Source organism: Tinamus guttatus, unplaced genomic scaffold, assembly GCF_059628265.1.
Source record: "Tinamus guttatus ecotype Peru unplaced genomic scaffold, ASM5962826v1 Tinamus_guttatus_pri_ptg000052l, whole genome shotgun sequence".
Classification (NCBI taxonomy): domain Eukaryota; kingdom Metazoa; phylum Chordata; class Aves; order Tinamiformes; family Tinamidae; genus Tinamus; species Tinamus guttatus.
This window is the reverse complement of record NW_028288586.1, coordinates 9,181,675-9,197,496: the sequence shown is the minus strand read 5'-3', so window position 1 is coordinate 9,197,496 and position 15,822 is coordinate 9,181,675. Positions and strand designations below refer to the sequence as shown.

Below are 15,822 nucleotides of genomic sequence, written 5' to 3'. Positions count from 1 at the left end.
TATGAGTTCTGTTTTATCTGTATTTGCTCTTTTGAGCCAGGTAGCATATCAGCAACTTAAGTGTCTGCTGAAAGTCATAGCCCTACCTGAACTAAATCAGATGTAGCTCTAGTTTTACATATTCCCTATATAGATGTTTTATTCAATGAACATCAGTTTTCGTGACAATGTACAACTGCATCTAGGAATGGTACCCCATCATTTGTTTGTGTTTGCTTACAAATTAATTCTTCATTCTGGGCTTCCCATTATGGTTAGCAAAGAGAAGAACACATTTTCACCGCATCCTAATGTTCCAAATGAGCTGTGCACATTGAACCTACCGTGTCCACTGAATATAGAGAACGCCTAGCTGAGTGCAGATGTCCACACTGCAAACTACCTAATCTTAGATTCTTCCCGTCTACCAGTGGCAGGATCAACAAGTGACAACAGTTGTCACTTCCTAGACCATGTTTCCAAATGACTTTCAAGGACTCAGTTTTATCCTCTGAATTGAACAGTCCTAGTGAAAGGCCTAAACATGGTAATTTTTTGTGTGCTTTGCACTGTTCACCAAGCAAGCATATACTAGATGCCAAACACGCAAAGATGTTTTATAAAATAGTCAATTTATCAAATTAGTTCCTACTACCAGCCAAACCATAAAGGAATTTTGGCTTCCATACACAAAACCCTTACTGCCTTGAGACAAACAAGGACTGTTTGAGTCCTTTTTGAGTTTGAGTGATACAATGTCAACGTATCACTCTATATTTAAAGCTTATACTGTCACATGGTGTGCAGACCTTTCCAGCATAACTAAATTCTCATTTACAGTGCAATACTGTATGCTAGTTTTGGTACAAGTGTAAAATGGCCCTAAAATGCACGGTGTTGTAGTTCACTGCTAAGTCTTCTGCACATCACCTAGCCTCTGTAAACCAGAAATAGCATAACAGGAGACTGCAAAAGTTCTGCTTCTAAAATATATTGTATTTTCCCCACTTTAACATGCAAATTGCAATTTTAGTAACTTAGCCTACTTTCAGCAACTTAGAGCATCTCATGAAATGCGAATAGACTAACATGTGCATAATCAATGTTCTGGTTTGTTTCTAGAGTCCATATGCTAATCTTAGATAGCATTATGAAATGGAAAATGCCTTTCAGAGTAATTACATCACTCTTTGCCAGAATTTTCCATCTAAGAGTGTGGTCCAGCACTGGCAGTTGCAAACCAAAGGTCTCAGTAAAACATCGGTCACTTTTTAGATATTGTTAGATATTGTTCCACAGTGGTGTTTCCGAGGAAATGCTGTCTTTCAGCATTTTTGTGACTATGCAGCTCTGCAACTTGTAAATATCAATGTAATTCATCAAGGAACCCATTTTGATCTGTATTCAGGAAGCAAGGGAATTCTGTCGGATTTCATTTTCATACTTGGCTCTGTATCTTAACTGTTTAGGACAACCCTGATGCATGACTTAATTCTCACCTCATGCATTGTAAAGAAGGCATATCTCAAACACAGCAATGAAAATGCCAACTGATTTCATCATCACAGGCTTTGAGACAAAGCAACACATGGATTTTTGTGGCTGACTTACTAATGCTGAGCCTATCTGGCCAACAAGGCCAGATAGGAAATCAGGCATGCCAAATTGCCATTATAGCTGTCTGAGGAGGCTGGACATTTTCTCTCCAACCTTCTGGTATTTCTTTTCCTTGTGGTTCAGTGGAGAAGAAGGCTGTAATTGCAGAAACAAGAAAATATATAATTTTGAGAAGCTACCTGGCATCTGATAATCGTTTGAGATGAAGATTCTTTTACATGAACCAAAGCAATATGTTGTGTTATGTGCCTCATTTTGACAAGGAACCACCTATTTGAACTTCCCCAAGCATGGCCAACCAGGCCATCAATTTTATTAGTTTTTTCACAGATCTGCAGGAAAACGGTGTTCTACCACTTGCAGATGAGCTAGACTGCATCCCAAACGCTGCCATCAGTAGGGCAGAAAGGCTCCCGAGTGTCACCACAGTCTCCTGACACTTTGGCATGTTTGTGAGGAAAGGCGTCATATTCCTTTAAATTTCCTAAGATCCAAATTGGCCCTTCCCAAGTGTGGTTACAGGATAGCTCGGAGGCACGGCTACAGTTTTGCAGCTATCTTGAATATCTGCAAAAGAGAAAAGACTGGTTTTGAGATTGCGATGATAGACTGCAACCCTCTTGTACATGTAAAGCTATCCTGGAGCTTGCATTTCTCTTCCAGGCGCAGGCCGCCTCTGATGCTTAGCCAAATCCTCACATGCTCACTGGAGGTGCTGGCTCAGGTTCGGGAGTTTTAGTTTCCTTCTCATTTTTCCTGTTCTGTGTAAAGCCATGTTAGAAATGGTGACATCCAATAAAAATGTGTGCCTTTGAAACATGAGGGCTCGCTAGTTTACTTCGCTGGTAATAAAGTTGTCAGCACACAGGGCAGACTGAAGCTGGTTTGTTGCGTTATTTCAGCTGGGTATTAGTTCCTCTCTGTATCAGCTACATCTCTGATTAAAGCTAACAGGAGTAAACAGGTTTATGTGTTATTTTTTAAGTGCTCTTACTTTGATCATTTAGTACCTTTTCTTCCTACCCTTCAGGGTCTGTCATCTTGAACGTTATGCAGGTAGGCATTTGTAAGTAAGTAGTTTCCATTTTTTAAATGATTGAACAAATATATGCAGCATTCAAGCCATTTTAGTGAAGGCCAATAGTCCTGTTCAGGCCTGGCCAACATGAGCAGCTCCAGGATGATCTGCAGGTAACCAAGAGCTGGCAAGGGAAACCACTCCCCATGGGTATCACACAAAAAAATTACCATTTGTTATAAGCAAAATGGAAATCCTTGTTATCCTTTTCTGAATATTGCTAGATTTGTGTCCTCAATGATTTGCACTTGCATAGAGTTTTGCCATATAATCCCATGTTGTACCAAACATCCTTTCTTATTCAGCTACTTTTTAGCGTAGTTGTTGATACATTAATGGTATGATTCAAAAGTTCCTCATCTATTTTATCTGCTTGCTGTGGTGAACTCATCTATTACATCCTCTTACTCATCTCCCTGCTAAGAATCACAGACTTTCCTTCTTTTTCTTTTTTTTCCCCTTTTTTTTTTCTGACAGGAAAATCTTTCTGTGGCCCTGATCATTCTTCTGTGGGCTCCTCTCAGTCCTTTTTGAGATCTGTTGTACCTTGTACTCAGGAGGTTGTCCGACCTGTGCTAAAGGCATTGCAATTTTCACCTCATATTCACCATGCTATGTCAAATGTACTGCTAGCATCTTCATTAGGGGAAGAAGAAAGGTAGGTTTTTTTTTTGTTGTTTTTTTTTTTTTTTTTTTTTTTGCTACAAATGCATACTTTACGCTGAGGACCTTCTTGACCTAATTGCAATATTGCAAGCTGCTTTCCTGATGGGACATGCTTCTAAACTACAGTGTAAGAATCATTTTAACTTTTCCTACTACTCTCCAACACCTTTTCATTTACTGTTAAATAGGTAGCATAATAGAAAATTGAACAGCTCAAGTTGTCAGTGGTCGGTCTGAATTTCCCTACAGTTTTCTAGCCCAGAAAAACTTAGTTTAGGAATCACTTACATAATCTCGATGTCACTTGACAGTTCTACTAATCAACCCTTAAAAAACAACAACAAAACAGATAAATCATGTGGGAATTCATGCCAACAATCTAGGCACCTCAGGTTTATCTAATTTATACTGGAGACTTTTCATCACCTAGCTAGATTTTCTTAGATGGCAATACATGCAGGACTTCATGAGAGGCACTGCATAAGACATAAATAGCATAAAATTGTTGAAAACACAGTATTTTTGGTTTTATACATTACCACTGGCAGGAAGACTCTGCTGCCATAGGTTTCTGTGAGGGGCTGAATTTCAGAGCAGAGAACCTCTTCCAGGGTCTATAAATGTTCTCTGAAAGTGTTCTATACACACGGGATTATCTGATGATGTGTTTTCACATTTACCTTCCTCTTTTCACCTCTGAAATACGAGCACAGTATGTATACGAGCGTGTTTTGGGCCTTTTGCAGTTCATGAGATGACTGAAAGGACTAATTCTATGTTAACATAACATCACTTTGACAACACTTACTATATCATTTGGAAATCAGTAGTATTTATGCAAATTCTGTTGAATGTATTCCTGCTTACTAAAACAGGTATTTGGCAAGACATCTACTCATTTCAGTAAGAAATGAACAGGCCTACTATTTGTAAAGCAAGCTTACAAAGATACTTACCCTACACCACATTTATCAGGCCTTGACTTCCAAACACTATCCAAAAGGCAAGCATTAAAGTGTCCATCCAACCTTTTTCTTTCAAAATCCTTGTTATTCATTAACTGGAAGAACTGGAAAGACTTTTGGAGAAAAGAAAAAAAAAGTGACTGTTATTTTAGAAAGTATAATTAAATGAATTAAATTGGCCAAACTTTCTTGAAGGAACAAGAAAGTATACATAAAAAGAGACAGATTGACTCAGAATGTGCTAAACAGAGTAAATCAGATAGATAAGGAGTAACTTTAAGTAGTTTTCTTACATAAATGTCAGCAGGAAGGGCTGCTAAGTACAGGTATTACAAAGCAACACAGATTATTCAGAATTTCAACAGAATAGCACAGATGTTGTTTTGACAGATGAAAAGCTTAGCAACTGGCTGTTCTCTCATCTTGATGACAAAAAGAAAAGAAAGGCATCAGGTTTCATATGTTGTTGACCAGTGGGGGCGAAAAAGGTGGGGAAGAGCTGGAATTCCATTTTTGGCTCAATCCTGCTAGAGCTCTAGGAAAGCAGCGTCAAAGAAGATTATGGGAAATGTTGTCTTGGTGTATTCAACCTTAAAATAAATAGAGATAAAACCAATGAGCCTAGGGTTTTAAAAGCATTTTTAAAGTTTGCACTATGCAAAGATAGGGCTACTTTCCATGCTGCCAGAAGTTTAATGTGCAAATAATAGGAGGATGTTAGCAAAACGTTCTGGAAATGTCAGACACTGAATGCTAAACCCACTGAAATCAGTGGAGGTTTTCTCTGAACAGGACCTCAAAGGTCAGGTTATTTGGAGCTTGCTGCAAAGCTGAGCTCAGACGGAGGATGGGTGATGTGGTTGTGCTTATCAATAGCCAAGCAACCATTTTTAGCTACACATTAAGCTTCGGTAAAGTATACATCACCCTTTCATACCTAACCTTTCATTCACCCTGCTCCAAAACTGGCAGTGGAATGAAAAATCTAAGATTTTTACATTACACAGAGAGAGTAGATGCAAATAGTCTCATTATATAGAATAAGTTATATTGGTGCAGAGAATAAGGAGAGACACAGGTATTATTTAAAAGCTGCATAATTCCCACTCTTGAAGTCTATACAGTGCACAATTTTTTAATTTCCTTTCTGCCGAAATGTGAATACCATTTCCATAGCAGCAAGTTTTACTTGTATAAGAAATTCCTGTGGGGCACAGATATAGTCAACACCAAGTGAGGTTCCTGAAATAACTTTTAAAAGTGTATGTAAAATCAAAACTGATATTTCTGTTATCATTGCCATAGATATCACTATTCCATGCTGAACTTGTATGTACGTACATGAATAGCATGCAAACTCAGTTGATGGAGTGGATGCAGTGGAAAACACCCTGTATCATTACAAGTTAAATTAACGATGTGCTAACTGTTCACATCTCTTAAGGGTATCTCTTTTATGCTGAGTACAGACATTTTTTGATGCATATTGAATTTTTATGTAATTGTAAGTCTTTCCCGACCTTTCTGAATAGAGCCTAACATATGTCTGAGGCTCAGTGACTCCACAAGAGTTGCCTAAGCTTTTATTTCGGAATGTAGGGTTTGTGCACATGCAGCTAAGTCGTCTCAAGGCTGGATCAAAAAGTCAAACCGGTCTTTTTCTGGTGCAGCATCATAACAAAGAGGATCTGTGCAGACAAAAATACACCCCGTTGCACCCGTCCAGCAGCGCTGCACATTTTGGCTCCATGCGGTTGCACTAAGCACTTCTGCAGATAAGATACCAGGAGTTCAGAGCTGTGCTGGCTGGGCCCCATAACTTGAACGAAAAGTAATAAAAGGTCCTAGTTGTTCAACTGAGTAGCTAAAACTTTAAGCAGATGTGTTCATTCAGACAAAAGATTTTTCTTTTTTTGCAAAGCTGATTTTACAGAATGGCTGCATATTTCATTGAATTATAGAAGGGTCCTTGGTTTTGATGCTTATTCTTCACAGAGGGTAAATGCCTGAACAAACGTGCTATTGGTTGCCGTTTGAAAAATGAAAGTATTAGAACTTGTTTTGTGATCATCAGAGATACAAAATTCATTTGTGCTCTTCAAAGTATGAGCTATACTTTTGTTTTTCAGTGAGCCAGTACAAGCCACAAAGACAGATTAGAAAATACACCTGCATCAGCTTTATGTAACTGTTCTCAGAAAAGCAAACCTGGAAAGTATGTGGGACCCAGGGTTAAAAAAAAAAAAAAAAAAAAAAAAAAAACACCTTGAAGAGATGGATGTGCTGAGATGATGGGGCAGCCTATGAGGATGGGCCGGCAAGATTTTCAGGGGACAAAAGCCATCAGTCACATAATCCGATAGCTTTTCTTACACTTGCTTTCTCAGTAGGACGTTGCTGAGAGTTTAGGGCCTCTTAAACTGGGAAGCTGTCTGATGCTGGACTACATCCAAGACAGATGTAGAAAGGGACTGCCTGTATCTTTAAGAACTGATCCATACTTTAAAATGCTTAAAGTACTGTTTTCCTGCCTTTTTACAATGTTCAAGTGAGCCAAATCCAAATTGCTTAGAGTTTCTTACAAGACATAAATCTCAACAAACAGTTGGCGATTCTTTTCTCAGGCCTGTGTTTCTCAGATTTCATCCAATGTTGATTTTCCAAGGGAAAAAAATCTTTAAATATTCATAATAGCTCTCCTAATCACATCCTAAAGATAATAAATATGGTCTGTCATTTTTGTATTTTTTTTCTTCAACATACTAGGCATTATCTGATGGTTAAGGTCCCAATTTTGTAAGTAACTGTGCCTAGATACCTTATGTCTGGGAGTAGTAGTTTTTTCTGGTTATTTTCTTCATTCTATTTTTTTTTTTTTTGGTGATAACCACTTTGTGTTAAGGCGATTACAGGAAGATAAAGACATCCCTATGACTAAGCTTGGTCAAGGCACGCCTGAGGCTTGTGAAGACTATTTCTACAGCAAGGAAGTTACCCTCGCCACAGTAGGAATTTGTTGTGAATTATGAAGAACAAAGATTGCATTTGGAAGTTTGCCCCAGGATTTGGTAGCTTAAAGCTAGAAGACGCTTTTTTTTTTTTTTTCAAATATGAGGGATTTAGGCTTCAAATATGGAGATTTATTTAGCGTCTACTGTTTGTGTTAGAAGATGATTAGTTTAAGAAGTTTATTGAGTGCAATGCATGACATACAGTTACTATGAACCGTGGATTTCCTATTAATGAAGTGTCTTCAGTTTTCACAGAAGAAATTCCCTACTAATCAATTGATTTTCTTTGGTCATATTCCAGGTGAGTTATATGCTGTTCCTTTTAATTCTATAAAATCACTTTTGTATTTAAATCATGCCATCAAAGACTCATAGGAAAGAAATCTGCTGAATCGCCAAGGTCTACTTTACAGCTGAAGCAGCTCATAGTGTGCATATAGACAAATTCAGAATAAAAACAGGAAAAAAGGAAAAAAAAAAAAAGGAAAACATGTCTTGGGCAACAGAACATTTTTGGAAATACATTGTAAAACATTGTATTTGTGGAAATTGAGAATTTAATTCCAAAAAAAAAAAAAAAAAGTCTTCTGAGCCTTTCAAGTTCAGGCCGAGTTTGTGTCCCAGAGGAACTGGTCAAGGTTTGCCATGTTTGTCCCCATGATAAATGTTCCCTTCGTCAGTCTGCATGTAGTTATCACCAGAAGACTTCCAGTCTGAGCAATCTCTGCAATCGTTTGGGGACAAACACCTCATTAATCCCCTTTCTCTTCTGGCATAGGGCATGAAGTTCTTAGGATTATTATTTCTCATTTGTAGTGCAGTAGAGCTGCACTACAGCTCTACTGTGAGTCTGCACATTTCAGACTCAAATCTGGAAGAGCAACAGAAATTATCTTTAGAAGTTTGCTTTGATTTATTTTGTTTTGAAAGACCTCAGACACAAAATCACTGTTGCTTCCACACAAAAATATTTATTTGCTTCTGAACATAACATACATCCTCAAAAAATGTCTTTGGAAGAAATACTCAGCAATGTTAAGAAAACTGGGCTTCCGGCTCACATGAGGCTAATCCTGGACCAAAAGGTCCATCATCCATGGGTAAACCAAATTCTTAAGGCAAACAGTGGCTGTACATTGAAATGTTACTAGGTTTATGCAATACGTGCATTAAATCTTAGCAGACCATGGACAGTAAAGCCAATATACCCTAGAAGGTTTTGTTGCAACTACGCAAATAATGGTACTTGGCATGAATTAGGTGGTATGTGCAGAGAAGCCCAGAGCTGCTCTGACTCCAGCAAGCTCTTTTGGGTGATTCTGTCTATCATGTTTCACAGGCCCAGATCTTAACCAAGCAGCTATATGGTTGCGGAAAAGAGGAGCTGTGGTTTATTTTTTCAAGGCCCAGCAAACCTTTAAATATTGCCAGAAGGATCAGCCAGGAGCTACTTCCAACTACCCCGGGGAGAAAAGGGCAGGTAGGAGCAGGTCGCTGCTGCCAGGAGAGCTCATCCAGGCTGCAGCTCCTTCCCTGCCCATACCCAAAGGCAGACAGGAAAGCAGGCAGCTGTAAGTGAGGTTTTGGTGGAATAGGTGGTCCATGTGCTGTGAATTCAGCCCTCCTGCTCTGGGCTGAAGAGAGCTTGTGAATACCATAGTCTGCAAGCAGGGTAAATGCTTTAAAAAAAAAAAAAAACACACACAAGATTTTCTCCTTTTTGAACCTACTGCTTTGGGTGGCAGCCTGTTAGTGCTAACGCGGGTGCTAGAACGAGAAAGACCATGTTTAACCCAGCCGGATCAAACCAAACTTTATTTGCCAAGGTTAAAGACTCTCAATGGACACATGAAACAGGAGGCTGCAACGGGACACAGGGCCGAGAGCGACACCCTTGTAGCCGATGAGGCTGGAATCCACACGAACACTCCTCAAACCAGGGTCCATTTTGCGCGGCGCGGCCCGCGCACCGCGGCGCCCCCCAGCGGCCGCGCCCGGCGCCGCCGCCTTTGTTCGGCCTCGCCCCGCCTCGGCGCGCGGCGGGCGGGCGGGCCCTGCTGCTGAGGCCGCCCCCGGCGCGGCGCCGCGCGGCCCCGGAGCTGCCTGCGCTGCGCCACGGGGCTGCCCCGCTCTGGGCCGGCAGCCGCCAGGTACGAGGCGGCGGGCGCGGGGCGGGAGGGGATGCGAAGGGAAGCGGAGCCGGCGCTGCCGCTCTGTGCGGCCGCAGCTCCCCCGGGCGTCCCGTCGCCCATCGCCGTGGCATCGCGGCGGGGCGGCGGTTGCGTCATGTCGCTGCCCCGGGGGGAGGCTCGCCCGGCCGCCCGCCGCCGCGGTGCCCTGCGCGGCAGCGGAGAGGTTGAGCCCGCAGCGCGGCCGCGATTGGCGGCGGCCCGCGGAGCTCCCGGCGACGTAGTGTGATTCCTGCCGCTGGGATGGGTGGGTTTTGGGAAGCTCGGTTTTAACCGTGTCGGCTCTGCGCGCCGTGGAGGGGAAACTTGCCAAAGCGTTAGGCAGCAGGAAGGAAACAGGCAGGGGAGCAGCCCAGCGCGGCTCTGCTGTCCTGGGGACACTGCCCGGCCCCCGGCCACAGGGACAACCCCGTCTCCCCAGGCCCTGGGGACATCCCCGGGGCCCCTGGCTGCAGGGGCATCCCTGCCCTGTGCACCCTGGCACGGCACCACGCGGGAGACGCGTCCCGCCAAGCTCTCCCCTGGTCCTGTATAACCCGTCTGATGCGGCAAGCGCTTCATAGGTTTGAATCTGGTTTATTTATCGCACCTTCGCAGCGCTTGAGCTTTTCAACTGAGGCCAGACTGCAATATAATGTAATATAATTACATATTGTGCTGCAGTCCGGAGCTTCCCCAGCCGGCATACTTAGTTCTTCTTTGTGTGGCTCTTTGTTTTGTTCCATAGGAAAAATTGTCACGTAGGGATTCGTTCTGTTCTTGGAGATAGTTTCCATAAATGAAGCATCCTGCCCTCGCAGGTGTCCTGCTGCTGTTTGCTTGACATCTAGGGAGCTGCTTGCTTCTCTTAGGAAGACAGCAGTGCCGTGAAATTCGTGTTCTAGGTTGATTTGGGATAGGGTGATGTAGAAGGTACGAGAATGTCTTGGGAGCCAGGTGGATCTATCCTTCAGTGCTGTCCTGGTAGCTTCAGTAGGAAGAGCCATGCAATTCCCTTCTCTTTTTAGATAGTTCCCTTTTCCCTTCCAAACTGAGATGGGAAAGGAGCTCATGTTGCTTTACAGACCAAGTAGGCTTTCTAGGGCTATAGCTACCAGGTGGGTCTAAGAAGACCTGGAATTTGATTGTGGAATAAATCGTCCTCAGTCATCCGTGTGTGTCCAGATCCTCCACGCTCTTGGTGGTGAAGCCACACGTGAGCCCTGAGCGGACAGTGGTGCCCTAGGAGAGGTGCAGCGTGGCGGGTGTTTGCCAGGAAGCAGCACAGAGATTGGAAAAGCCTCCCTACTTCTCGGGCAGATCTTAGATAAAGGGATTTGGAAGCTCTAGGAATCAAAATTGCTGTGTTTTCTGGAAGTAGTAGCAGCAAGGAAGGGTGAAGTGTGGAAGCACTTCAATACATTCGCCTATTTAGGCTGTTATAAAGTCTTAGAAACTGAGCATAGAGATTTTTTGCATCTCCTCAAGCTCTCAAATTTTAAGAAGGATTCTCCAAGGCATTAAGAAAATGAGTGAATGGCTATCACTGACCTCAGAGCCGGGCTCTGCGGGAACGACACGCGACTAATTGTGCTGTCCTCTCCGTGGCACAAAGGAGACCTGCTGGGAGGGACGAGGGACAGGCAGGCAGGAACCGTCCTGCTGCAGACGCCCGAGATGCTGCCCCAGGACAAAGAGCCAGCAGCTCAGTGCCGCTTTGTGCAATCTACTGATTTAATTTCCGGCCGTTTTCAGAAGTTTCCTATCTGATGTGTCTGGGAGTGGGAGCCTGGTTAACCCTGAGGGTGCTCAGCTGGCAGCTTTTTGTTCAAAGCTGTGCTTTTTGTGTTAGTGGAGGGGGGAGGAACGGGACGCTTTCCTGTGGGTCTGCAGGAGATGCTCTTCCTTGCAGGAGTTAGACTGCAAGGATTTCAGCTTCCAATCTACCATACACATCAGTTAATTTTGTGTTGTTGTGCCTTAAGTCGCCCTAAAGTCTGTGTTCAACTTCTCAGCAGGTCCGTGCATCCCTTGGAGTCATGCAGTTCAACATGCGTTGTGAGTGAATGACACCTAGCTGTGCTGTAGCCCTGACGTAGCACTGATTCACACACAAAATCTACCCTGATTCACGGGTTCATCTGCAAATACAGTGTCTCAGCTGGCGAAGGACTGGTCTGTTTGGGTTGGGCAGATGAGCCTTTTACACATGCCGTAGGTAGTATTCCTGGTTGCTGCTCTTGGGCTTCCAGCTGAACCCAGAAACCAACAAAAATAATAGAAAAATGGAAGACAACCAAAGTATGGCAGAGTCACTGTGAACTTTCAGCCAGGACTTAAAAAGCTAAATCTTGAACGTGTTTCCGATCTAAGTCTGTGCAGATTACCCAAATAATCAAATTCAGCAGGGATTAAGTTTTCTAGTATGTAATGCCCTAAACTGGTCACAGCACAGATGTAGGTCTTTAATATCATCACAGGGTCTTTTTGGGGAGTGTCTGCATAGAGCAATGAAGGGAATTGTCCATCCTCTCTGTCGACGCCATGAGCCGGTAGGAAAACACGTGGCTGTGATTGTGCAGCAGTGACCCTGGACTCGGTGTGCGGGACTGTCACGCTGCACCTGCACATACATGTGCTCATTTATACATTGGGCCGTTGCATTTGTGCTGCATGTGCAGTGGCGGTGTAAAGCACTACAGGCTGATTTTAAAGATTTCGTAGTTTTCATTCTCTGAGTAGTAAGTGGATCATTGAGTTTCTTCAGGTCTTGAAACGTGTGCTGGAAAGGCTCATTCATAGGGTTGCAGGAGGATAATCAGGATTTATGGAAAGAGGGAATATCTTGTCCCATCTGGGGACACAAGTCCTTTTTCAGAGAGATTTCAAGAAACAAAGTCACTAAATGACCGAAAAATAATTTGTCTGCCTTCCCTTGCTCCTGTGCCACCCTGACAGAAGGTTGCTCCAGTGTTGAAGCTGCTGAGCTCCCCTAACACCCAGTACTGCCCAAATGAGCCGCAGTGCTCATCGCCCTTGGAGCAGCCCCGGGAGGATACGCTAGGCTGTGGAGGGACAGATCGATAGCTTTGTGTGTTCTACCACTGCCCGTCACGAAATCTGGGAAAGAAACTCCTAAGAGGATTTTCTTACAGGCTCGTTTTTGTAAACACACCACTCTTGGACATAGCAGTATCTTCAGACTTGATAGTGCATGTTTGTCAGTAAAACAGTGTAGGATTGCCGCCTTGAAATCGCTTTTCTAAACTAAAAATAAGTAAGTAAATTAGTGTGTTACTCCCTTTGTAAGGACAGCTAAAATAGTGGTGGGGTGTTTTCATATCTGGGGATATCTTCCGCCAACATGTCTGTGCCATGATGTATTTCTGAGCTGAGTGATAATGGCTGTCTTTCTGCAGGACAGATGTCAGTGATGTCCTTATTGTGTAAAAACTTTATGAGTACAAAATGCTGAATAAAAATATTTTCACACGTTAATGTTAAGTGCCAGAAAATAGTGCACATATGATTTCAATCTTAATGCTTAATTTAGCTGATGTCTCAAGGATAGCAGAGTTCCTCCCCACCCAACACACAGCATTTTGCATTGCTATGGGTTGCACTAAGTATATATTATTCATTAGGACACTGCCATTGTATCATGTTTTGAATTCCCCAAAGTCTCTATCGCTTTCCAATCACATCTAAACGCTTATGGAAAACAGGGTTTTGCCATCTTTTTACGTGACTGGCTGATGTTCTGGCCCACTGAACTCTCCCTATGCAGCAAACACTTTAATAAACATACTTCCTTGGTTCATTTAAAAATAAACTGACTTTGGGAAGGTAGCTTAATTTTTGTGCTCACATTATCAGGGACAACACTAGTCTTTCACAGAGTATATGTTATCTCAGTTATGCAGGGAGGTGGATGGCAAAAGCTATTTATTATGCTGCTTCCTTGGTAAACTACTCTGGCCTGTCTGTACCTGGCTCATTATTTGGCTGCTTTATCTGGGTGGATATTTTTTTGTCCATTTTTTAATCCCGAACCTACCTAGTTTCCCATCAGTTACATGCCCTTGCAGCATTACTGTTTTAGCAAAAAATGAAACGGAAGGTAATGAGAGGTAGAGATGTAATTTCCATTATTATTAGCAATTAGCATATCCAGATTTTATTTTGCTCTAGCATTGCTTACCAGGACCAGCTGTGAAGGGAGCATTAAGGAGTGACCTTCGCAGCATTTCCCAGCGCCATCATCAATCAGATCTGGCATGAGCTTTATCACGTCCATCAATGGGCTCATAAGCCACATGCTGTCTGGTCTGGGTGAAAAAACAAACAAACAATGGGAGCTACTGTAGGTTTTGTTTAAAATAAAGCGAACGTGGGTGAGCTTTCCCCATGTGTGCTGGCTTTGTAGACAGATTTTGATTTTTACAGGGTGCCGATGTTGGTCTGATTAATAAAATATGATGGTTGTAAAGCACTGAGAGAGACTTGCACTAATCTCAATATCATTAACAAGTCATTCACAAACCCTGGTGTTTTCAGCTTTTAACAGCTGATACTTTCCAGGCTTGTTCCGACCCTGAACATTATTTTCACTAAGGAAGAGTTAATGCAGTTAGATTTTTTTTTCGGGTATTTTAAGTAGTGCAGAAGAAAGAAGTGTTTTTCTACCTTCTGTGGCTCTTTGAAATAATGCAGCTTTATCAGATGGAGCAGTCTGTTATTTCTTGTGGGAATGTGTGTGCAGGCTTTTGTAAGTCTTTCTCTTCAAGCAAGCTTAGAAGGTGGTGGCTATTTTTCAGCATGCAAAACATTATTAACAATTTGTAAGTGTATTATTTTTGTTTGTTGTGTTTTGTTGGTTGTTTCTTCCTACTGCCCTTGGTCTGATTTTAGGGTTTACTTAAATTTGAAACAATTTGCGCTGTTAGATTTATTTCACTGTCACTCAGACCATGACACTGCTTTTTTCATGTTCCTTTGCTATCCTTGTCCCGCCACCTGCATCAAGTGCCACTTTCTCTCCTTCCTTTCCAGGGCTCATACAGCTGGCAGGTTCTCATTTAATGCTTTCCTTCCTTGCAGGCAAAATTGTAGCTAACTGGCAGAGAAGAAGCAATTACGACAGGCAAAATTGCTAGTGTGGAATTTAACTTCCTTTGTGGGCGTTTGTGTGTGTGTATGCAGAAATATATATATATATATATATATATATACACATACACACGCATGTGTATTTATGTTTATACACACACACACACACACATATATTACCTATACACACACACACACAATGTGTGTGTAGATATAGATGATGTATCTTAGAGCCACCTCTGGCACACATGTTTTCTGACATAAATTGCTGATGTATATTTACAGTTGTTTTCCTAGCAAGTAAAAGATTTAGACGCTGAAATGAAAACTGCTAGGTTGAGGTCCAGGAGAGGGTATGACCTGTAATTTCTGTGCTTTTTAACTAGCAAATTCTTGGCAGAAGCTACCTGTGCACCATGTTTGGGCAGAGAGGCTTGGAATGCTGTAAAAAACATGCAATAACAGGTGTGCAAGGCAAATGTTTAGCCAATGTCAAATACTTTTAGCAAAATGTGTCAGAATAAATCACGGGTGTTATCTAGCTGGCTGTGGAGGGAATGACTTCGAAGGTTTTCCTGCGTGTGGCAGGTTTGACCGGCTTCGCTGCCCCGGGAGCTGAGCGGACACTGGGCTCAGCAGCGCTCGCAGCTCCCAGCCCCTTCCCAGGGGACAGAGCAAATCCCGCCCAAAACCTGCCCAGGTTTCATCATCTTTCAGATGCTGAGAGGCTTTTGGCAGCTGAACAGAGGGTTTGACAGACGTCCCGGGTGGTTTTGGAGGCCGCTGTCACCAGCTGCCTGCCTCGTCCCTGCTGGAGGTTGGTGGCCCCATGGTGGAGCTGGCAGCAGGAAGGAGGCATCAGCTGCTGCTCTTCTCACCACCACATGGCCAAAGCAGGGCAGGGAGGGGCGAGAAGGCTAAAATGCAACCGTTTGGAAGGTTTTTAAGAGTTCAGAGCCCCAAGCAAGACAGCTCCATCAGGAGAACAGCTACAGAAGTCTTCCCTTCGGTCAAGTCCCATAAAGTCCTCATACTCCTACTTCGTGTGTGCACAGCAAAGCAGCTGGAATCAAGCAGAGACATTGCTTCAGCTGCACAAAATAAATGGCTATAGATGACATCTTGGTGGGTGGAGAGGGGGACGGCTGCTGGACTGCCGCTGTCTCTAATGTGGTTTCTGCCAGCAGAGCTTAGGATGGATGAAACCAAAAGAAACGGCCTGCATGGAA

The 15,822-nt window shown here is 43.0% G+C and overlaps 1 protein-coding gene across 1 annotated transcript in view; it reads left to right on the top strand.

The window, feature by feature from the left end:
• Positions 1–9,394: 9,394 nt before the first annotated feature.
• AFAP1 (actin filament associated protein 1) overlaps positions 9,395–15,822 on the top strand; it is a 96,519-nt gene continuing 90,091 nt past the window's right edge. The window contains exon 1 of the mRNA XM_088540002.1: positions 9,395–9,466. The gene's annotated coding sequence lies outside the window, so the exon portion shown is untranslated. The remainder of the gene's footprint in view (positions 9,467–15,822) is intronic.